Consider the following 10,223-nt stretch of genomic DNA (forward strand, 5'->3'; position numbering starts at 1 on the left):
AGCCAGGGGCAACACTCTGACATTATTTATAAAAGATGCATTTGTGTTTAGTGAGTCGGCCAGATCAGAGGCAGTAGGGATGACCATGGATGTTCTCTTGATAAGTGTGTGAATTGGACCATTTTCTTGTCCTGCTAAGCATTCAAAATGTAATGAGTACTTTTGGGTGTCAGGGAAAATGTATGGAGTAAAAAGTACATAATTTTCTTTAGGAATGTAGTAAAGTAAAAGTAAAAGTAGTCAAAAATATAAATAGTAAAGTAAAGTACAGATACCCTAAAAAAACTACTTAAGTAGTACTTTCAAGTATTTTTACTTAAGTACTTTACACCACTGATACACAAACATCGGTCAGTTTTGAAATGTCAAATCTGTGACTCTCTGGATGAATTCAGTTTACAGACTCCATTTCTAACACACATAACGTATGACATCAACCATCCACCCCCAGAACCATATATATAACGTGTAAATAAATATAGCTCCGAAAATATAGTTTCCCTCCAAAAATACTCTAATTTCCTCTTGACCCCAGTACAGAGCTATTCCCCACCAAAAGCTTAATTACAGTAACTCAAGTCACGTTAACCAGCACATTTGAAAGGTTGTTATGTCTAAATATAGAGAGTAGTGGCGTCTTAGTTCAGGGGAATTAGGTAGACTATCTTTAACACAATACCATATAATACTGTTACCCAACTCCCTGTACTGTAGGACAATACTGTTACTTAACTCCCTGTACTGTAGGATAAAACTGTTACTTAACTCCCTGTACTGTAGGATAATACTGTTACTTAACTCCCTGTACTGTAGGACAATACTGTTACTTAACTCCCTGTACTGTAGGACAATACTGTTACTTAACTCCCTGTACTGTAGGACAATACTGTTACTTAACTCCCTGTACTGTAGGACAATACTGTTACTTAACTCCCTGTACTGTAGGACAATACTGTTACTTAACTCCCTGTACTGTAGGACAATACTGTTACTTAACTCCCTGTACTGTAGGACAATACTGTTACTTAACTCCCTGTACTGTAGGACAATACTGTTACCTAACTCCCTGTACTGTAGGACAATACTGTGTAGTTTGGTAATGTGTTTGTGTTTTTCCGATGCCAAATGGGAACATAACATGAATGCAATTAAGGCAGAATAAGTGCAGTCAGACGTATCTTTATTCCAATGACACCAGCATGGTTCAGCAACAGCTGTTTAACCACAAACCATCCAACCATAGCCTTGTGCCTTATCACTGTAAAAGCTGCTGAGGTGCATTCCAGTAGAGTGCTTGTGTATAAGTGTGTGTGTGTGTGTGTGTGTGTGTGTGTGTGTGTGTGTGTGTGTGTGTGTGTGTGTGTGTGTGTGTGTGTGTGTGTGTGTGTGTCTGTTTATTTGTCTGTCCGTCTGTCTGTTTTGTCTGTCCATTTGTCTGTCTGCTTGTCTGTCTGTCTGTCCGTCCATCCGTCTGTCTGTCCGACTGTTGCCCCGGATGACTTGATTCCTTCTTTGTCCTGTCAAAGGAGAGGTCAGAGGTCAGATGACGTCAAAACGCCACCAGCCAGGTGTGTGCCAACAAACATCCACACAGTACAGAGGAGTATTACAGTAATGGCCCTCCTAAACAAGTCTGAACCAACGTTTTACAGCTGAAGGGCTGAGCCAGTCGAGACCTGTCTGGACCTGACCACCTGACTCACTTCCCTTCTGGTATCAGCTGTCTCAAGGAAGGGGAAATTCCCATGTCTTTTTTTCCCCCTTTTCCCAAACAGTGGTTTTCCAAAGTTTTCAGATGCATCATACACTTCCGTAGACAGAACTGTCAGCAGTAGAGGACGTTTCTGAAAACGGTGGTTTTTTTAGAAAGTCAGACGCTCTATGACTCTCAGTGTATGGGGCCAATAGAAATCACAACAATGTTAACTCAGTTAAGGCCCTTCTTAAATATTTACAGGAATTAAAACAAAAACAAAGCCAGAAAACGACATCTCTTTAAAAAGTTATGAAGGCGTCGTCCCAGATAGAAAAGAAAAACAAACGTTAAATTTTCTTCTTCTTTCTTTTGTCATACACTCTTATCCAGAGCAATTAGGGTTAAGTGCCTTGCTCAAGGGCACATCAACAGATTTTTCACCTAGTCGGCTCGGTGATTAGAACCAGCAACCTTTCGGTTACTGGCACAACGCTCTTACCCACTAAGCTACCAGTACAGGGAGTCAAGTAACAGTATTATCCTACAGTACAGGGAGTTAAGTAACAGTATTGTCCTACAGTACAGGGAGTTAGGTAACAGTATTGTCCTACAGTACAGGGAGTTAAGTAACAGTATTGTCCTACAGTACAGGGAGTTAAGTAACAGTATTGTCCTACAGTACAGGGAGTCAAGTAACAGTATTATCCTACAGTACAGGGAGTTAAGTAACAGTATTGTCCTACAGTACAGGGAGTTAAGTAAATAAGCAATAGTGTAATAATATTTGGAGCAATCATAGCTGTATGCTCCTGCTCTCTCTCTCTCTCTCTCTCTCTCTCTCTCTCTCTCTCTCTCTCTCTCTCTCTCTCTCTCTCTCTCTCTCTCTCAATTCAATTTCAATTTTCAATTTAATTCAATTCAATTTCAATTTCAATTTAAGGGCTTTATTGGCATGGGAAACGTATGTTAACATTGCCAAAGCAAGTGAAGTAGATAGTAAACAAAAGTGAAATAAACAATAACTATTAACAGTAAACATTGCTCTCTCTCTCTCTCTCTCTCTCTCTCTCTCTCTCTCTCTCTCTCTCTCTCTCTCTCTCTCTCTCTCTCTCTCTCTCACACTCTTTCTCTCTCTCCCCGCGGCTGGCTCAGTGGAGGTTCTGCTGGGTAACAGAGGAAGACACACCCATATAGGCCACCATTTTATAGCCGTACGTAATAAGGCTTTAACCGCCATGGCAAGGGATGGCTGTCCATAAATGAACCACAGGACCCTGTCGCCCAGTCCTGCCCTGCCCAGAATCGGGAGCCAGAGACTGGGTAGACAACAGACAGAGTCAGCCTTCTGCACTCCCTCGTTCTATGGCCGTCAGTCAATACGCCTGTCTGGTCTGCTTTTCAACACTAAAGAACACAACAAAATACAGTGGAAACACATTAGCTAACTGTCTCACTGTCTCAAATTAATCTGAATGGAAGTGGCTGAGGGTTGCAGCAAAGTATGTTAATCTCAGGTCAAACCCACGCTAACCATGCTGTTCATCTCAGGGCAAAACCACGCTAACCATGCTGTTCATCTCAGATTAAACCCACACTAACCATGCTGTTCATCTCAGATCAAACCCACACTAACCATGCTGTTCATCTCAGATCAAACCCACACTAACCATGCTGTTCATCTCAGGTCAAACCCACACTAACCATGCTGTTCATCTCAGGGCAAACCCACACTAACCATGCTGTTCATCTCAGATCAAACCCACACTAACCATGCTGTTCATCTCAGATCAAACCCACACTAACCATGCTGTTAATCTCAGGTCAAACCCACACTAACCATGCTGTTCATCTCAGGTCAAACCCACACTAACCATGCTGTTCATCTCAGGGCAAACCCACACTAACCATGCTGTTCATCTCAGGTCAAACCCACACTAACCATGCTCTTCATCTCAGGTCAAACCCACACTAACCATGCTGTTCATCTCAGGGCAAACCCACACTAACCATGCTGTTCATCTCAGGTCAAACCCACACTAACCATGCTGTTCATCTCAGGTCAAACCCACACTAACCATGCTGTTAATCTCAGGTCAAACCCACACTAACCATGCTGTTAATCTCAGGTCAAACCCACACTAACCATGCTGTTAATCTCAGATCAAACCCACACTAACCATGCTGTTCATCTCAGGTCAAACCCACACTAACCATGCTGTTCATCTCAGGGCAAACCCACACTAACCATGCTGTTCATCTCAGGTCAAACCCACACTAACCATGCTGTTAATCTCAGGTCAAACCCACACTAACCATGCTGTTCATCTCAGGGCAAACCCACACTAACCATGCTGTTCATCTCAGATCAAACCCACACTAACCATGCTGTTCATCTCAGATCAAACCCACACTAACCATGTTGTTCATCTCAGATCAAACCCACACTAACCATGCTGTTAATCTCAGATCAAACCCACACTAACCATGCTGTTAATCTCAGATCAAACCCAAGCTAACCATACTGTTAATCTCAGATCAAACCCACACTAACCATGTTGTTCATCTCAGATCAAACCCACACTAACCATGCTGTTAATCTCAGATCAAACCCACACTAACCATGCTGTTAATCTCAGATCAAACCCACGCTAACCATGCTGTTAATCTCAGATCAAACCCACACTAACCATGCTGTTAATCTCAGATCAAACCCAAGCTAACCATACTGTTAATCTCAGATCAAACCCAAGCTAACCATGCTGTTAATCTCAGATCAAACCCACACTAACCATGCTGTTAATCTCAGATCAAACCCAAGCTAACCACGCTGTTAATCTCAGATCAAACCCACACTAACCATGCTGTTCATCTCAGGTCAAACCCACGCTAACCATGCTGTTCATCTCAGGGCAAACCCACACTAACCATGCTGTTAATCTCAGGTCAAACCCACACTAACCATGCTGTTAATCTCAGGTCAAACCCACACTAACCATGCTGTTCATCTCAGGTCAAACCCACACTAACCATGCTGTTCATCTCAGGGCAAACCCACACTAACCATGCTGTTAATCTCAGGTCAAACCCACACTAACCATGCTGTTCATCTCAGATCAAACCCACACTAACCATGCTGTTCATCTCAGGTCAAACCCACGCTAACCATGCTGTTCATCTCAGGTCAAACCCACACTAACCATGCTGTTAATCACAGGTCAAACCCACACTAACCATGCTGTTAATCTCAGGTCAAACCCACACTAACCATGCTGTTCATCTCAGATCAAACCCACACTAACCATGCTGTTAATCTCAGATCAAACCCACACTAACCATGCTGTTCATCTCAGATCAAACCCACACTAACCATGTTGTTCATCTCAGATCAAACCCAAGCTAACCATGCTGTTAATCTCAGGTCAAACCCACACTGACCATGCTGTTAATCTCAGATCAAACCCACACTAACCATGCTGTTAATCTCAGGTCAAACCCACACTAACCATGCTGTTTTGTCCATCTCATCACTAGTCATACATACTGTGTATACACAGATACAAATATATAAGCACATGCACATTTTGTTCATACCCACATACCTACATACTCATATAGGCTACAATATAGGCCACAAAGTTGCGTACTCAGCCCCCTCCAGTACTCCCTGTCCACCTATGACTGCGTGGCCACGCACGCCTCCAACTCAATCATCAAGTTTGCAGATGACACAACAGTAGTAGGCCTGATTACCAACAATGATGAGACAGCCTACAGGGAGGAGGTGAGGGCCCTGGCGGAGTGGTGCCAGGAAAATAACCTCTCCCTCAATGTCAACAAAATGAAGGAGCTGATCGTGGACTTCAGGAAACAGCGACGGAACACCTATAGCACTCGATGTCACGGGAAGTCCAAAAAGATGATCAAGGACAACAACCACCCGAGCCACTGCCTGTTCACCCCGCTATCATCCAGAACGCGAGGTCAGTACAGGTGCATCAAAGCTGGGACCGAGAGACTGAAAAACTGCTTCTATCTCAAGGCCATCAGACTGTTAAATAGCCGTCACTAGCAGGCTACCATCCGGTTACTCAACCCTGCACTTTAGAGGCTGATGCCCTATATACATTGACTTTAATAATGTTTACATACTGCTTTACTCATTTCATATGTATACACTGTATTCTATTCTACTGTATATTAGTCAATGCCACTCCGACATTGCTCGTCATAATTTTTATATTGTTCTTAATTCCATTATTTTACTTTTAGATTTGTGTGTATTGTTGTGAATTGTTAGATTACACTGCACTGTTGGAGCGAGGAACACAAGCATTTCGCTACACCCGCAATAACATCTGCTAAATATGTGTATGTGACCAATACAATTTGATTTGATTTGAATTGTTCTTTCACATATGTTTTCATTTACCAACACCTGGTCAGAATCAATTACTAAAACTGGAAAATCCTGAATATAGAATTCAAAGTATTAGACATGCAACACTCCCAATGAACACATACTCTGCTAGTGTGAGAGACTCATATCCTGTATCCTGTGTTGTCGTGGCACACAGTGAAACATTCTGGTAAGCCTACAGCACGTGGTGATATGGCCAATTGAGAAACTGGTGCAAACTGTGCTTGTGGTTGCCAGACACTGGAGGCTTGCCACAGGAATTAACATTCAAACAGTGATAGGCAAAAGGTGGACTATCGCCCACTTCTTAGATCTGCATGTGGCCAACTTGTAAGATTTGTATTTGTATTTATTATGGATCCCGAGCTAAATTAAGGCAGTTATGTACAATTAAAAACATTACAATATGTTTATTTATTTATTGTCATTTAGCAGACGCTCTTATCCAGAGCGACTTACAGGAGCAATTAGGGTTAAGTGCCTTGCTCAAGGGCACATCGACAGATTGTTCTCCTAGTCAGCTCGGGGATTAGAACCAGCAACCTTTCGGTTACTGGCACTACGCTCTTAACCACTAAGGTACCTGCCGCCCTGTTTCACAACAGATTTCATAACATATTAAGTGTGTGCCCTCAGGCCACTACTCTACTACCACATATCTACAACACAAAATCCATGTCTACGTGTGTGTATAGTGTGCATGTTATCGTGTGTGTGTGTGTGTGTGTGTGTGTGTGTGTATGCGTGTGTCTGTGCCTTTGCCTATGTGTGTCTCTTCACAGTCCCCGCTGTTCCATAAGGTGTATTGTTATCTGTTTTTTAAAATCTGATTTTACTGCTAGCATGAGTTAGTGGATGTGGAATAGAGTTCCATGTAGTCATGGCTCTATGTAGTACTGTGCGCCTCCCATAGTCTAGGGCCCATCTCAGCTACTGTTGCATCAATATGTTTTGACCATGACAGTTTACAATCCAGGGTTACTCCAAGCAGTTTGGTCTCCTCAACTTCCACATTATTCATTACAAGTTTTAGTTAAGGTTCAGGGTTTAGTGAATGATTTGACCCAAATACAATGCTTTTAGTTTTTTTTATGTTTAGGACAAACTTATTTCTTGCCACCCATTCTGAAACTGACTGCAGCTCTTTGCTAAGTGTTGCAGTGATTTCAGTGCTGTGGTAGCTGACGTGTACAGTGTTGAGTCATCAGCATACATAGACACACTGGCTTTACTCAGAGCCAGTGGCAGTGTCATTAGTAAAGACAGAAAGAAGTAAGGGGCCTAGACAGCTGCCCTGGGGAATGCCAGACTCTACCTGGTTTATGTTGGAGAGGCTTCCATTAAAGAACACCCTCTGTGTTCTGTTAGACAAGTAACTCTTGAGCCACAATATAGCAGGGGATGTAAAGCCATAAGACATACGTTTTTCCGGCAGCAGTTTACGATCAATAATGTCAAACGCTGCAATGAAGGCAAACAAAACAGATCCCACATTCTTTTTTTTAAATACATTTCTCTCAGCCAATCATAAGACATTTGTGTAACTGCCGCACATGTTGAACGTCCTTTCCTATAAGCGTGCTGAAAATCTGTTGTTCATTTGTTTACTGTGAAATATATACAATAAAACAAGGGTGGCAGGTAGCTTAGTGGTTAAGAGCGTTGTGCCAGTAACCGAAAGGTCGCTGGTTCTAATCCTCGAGCCGACTAGGTGAAAAATCTGTCGATATGCCCTTGAGCAAGGCGCTTAATCCTAATTGCTCCTGTAAGTCGCTCTGGATAAGAGCATTGGATAAATGACTAAAATGTAAATATATTGTATCTGGTCAAACACAATTTTTTCCAAAAGTTTACTTAGGGTTGGTAACAGGCTCATTAGTCAGTTGTTTGAGCCAGTAAAGGGGGCTTTGCTATTCTTGGGTAGCGGAATTACTTTTGCTTTCCTCCAGTCCTGAGGGCACACACTTTCTAGTAGGCTTTAGATTGAAGAGATGGTAAATAGGAGTGGCAATATCGTCCACAATCAACCTCAGTAATTTTCCATCCAAGCTGTCAGACCCAAGTGGCTTGTCATTGTTGATAGACAACAATACTTTTTTTCACCTCTTCCACGCTCACTTTACGGAATTCTTGTCTTCAATGATTTGGTCAGTTATGCATGGGTGTGTAGGCTCAGAATTTGTTGTTGACATATCATGCCTAAGTTTGCTAATCTTGCCAATGAAGAAATCATTAAAGTAGTTGTCAAGTAGTTGTTTTGTGATGAAAGAGCCATCTGATTGAATGAATGATGGAGCCGAGTTCGCCTTTTTGCCCAAGATTTCATTTAAGGTGCTCTGACCATGACAGAGCACCTTAATGTAATAACATGATAGTTGGAGCTGTATTGTTAGATTTCAGTGCGGCCTTTGATGTTATTGATATCATATATAATTTGTTATTGAAAAAACTCACTTGTTATGGCTTTACATCCCCTGCCATCACAGGGTTGGAGGGTTGCTTATCCAATAGAACCCAGAGAGTGTTCTTCAATGGAAGCTTTTCTAACATCAGATATGTACGTTGCGGTGTCCCTCAGGGCAGCTGCCTTGGGCCGTCACGCTTTTCTATATTTACAAATGATTTGCCACTTGTCTTACAAGAAGCTAAAATGACTATGTATGCTGATGATTGCACACTCTACACATCAGCACCTACAGCCAGTGAGCTCACTGAAACGCTTAGCAAGGAGTTACAGTCAGTGGCAGAATGGGTAATTAACAATAAACTGGTCTTAAATGCATCTAAAACCAAAAGCATTGTATTTGGTTCAAAGCATTCTCTTAAACCTAAACCTCAACTGGAGTTGTGCATTAAGGGTGTGACCATTGAGCAAGTTGAAGAAGCTGAGTAACATTGGATGGTCAGTTATCATGGGTTAAGACAAAGTTGTTGTGAAGATGGGGAGAGGTCTGTTCTAAAAAATGTTCTGTGTTTTTGACACCAAAATCAACTGTACTAGTTGTTCAGGCTCTGGTCTTGTCCCATATTGCTTACTGTCCTGTAATATGGTCAAGTGCAGCAAAGAAACACCTAGCAAAGCTGCAGTTGGCTCAAACCAAAGCAGAACACCTTGCCCTTAACTGCACACACAGAACTAACATTAACAACATGCATGGTAGTATTTCATTGTTGAGGGTTGATGAGAAATGGACTACTTCTCTTCTTGTCTTTTTAAGAAACATTTGTGTGTTGAAAATACCTTACCACTTGTATAATCTATTTGCATACACTTCAAACAGACACACACTACCGTTCAAAAGTTTGGGGTCAGTTAGAAATGTCCTTGTTTTCGAAAACGAGGACATTTCTAAGTGACCCCAAACTTCTGAATGGTAGTGTATTTACCTCACCAGACATGCCACTATGGATTTCTTCACGGTACCCAAACCAAAAACGGATTTAATGCGTCGCTCAGTTATGTATAGAGCCACGTCATCATGGAATACTCTGCCACCAGAGGTTACTCAGGCAAAAAGCAAGTTTAGCTTTAAAAAACAGATTTTAAAAACCTTCTTGTATCACAGCACCTCTCCTCTTTCTAAAGATCTAATTTAACTGAAATGGGGAGACAATGAACAAAATGTGCTGTGATTTCTGAACAGGTTGAAAATACCCTCAAATTAAAGCTGACAGTCTGCACTTTGTACCATGTCAAATCCAAAGTGCTGGAGTACAGAGCCAAAACAACAACAAAAGTCCCAAGACTTTTGGAGCTCACTGTATGTACATAAAGTTTCAATCTCCCTCTTCTTTCTATGGAAAACCTTCACCCTCCCATCTTTCATATACGGTATGCATTTGAGGCTCCTTTGAGAAGTAGGTGAAAATAAACCTTTTGTCACACAAAACACATAATAAAATGGAAATCATCATCCCCCTCAAGACAAACCGTTTCACATACCGGCCACGGTCAAGCTAAACAACAGACAAATACACTTTGTTGCCATGCTAGACCCACACAATATCCATGGGTTTATTAAATATAAACAGACCTTTGAAAATAGTGCTGTTTTTTTGGTTCTGTTTTCGAGGACTGGATTGGCAAAGTTTCTCAATGAACAGGTCACA

Source organism: Coregonus lavaretus (assembly GCF_964263955.1).
Source record: "Coregonus lavaretus genome assembly, contig: HAP1_SCAFFOLD_2229, whole genome shotgun sequence".
Taxonomy (NCBI): Eukaryota; Metazoa; Chordata; class Actinopteri; order Salmoniformes; family Salmonidae; genus Coregonus; species Coregonus lavaretus.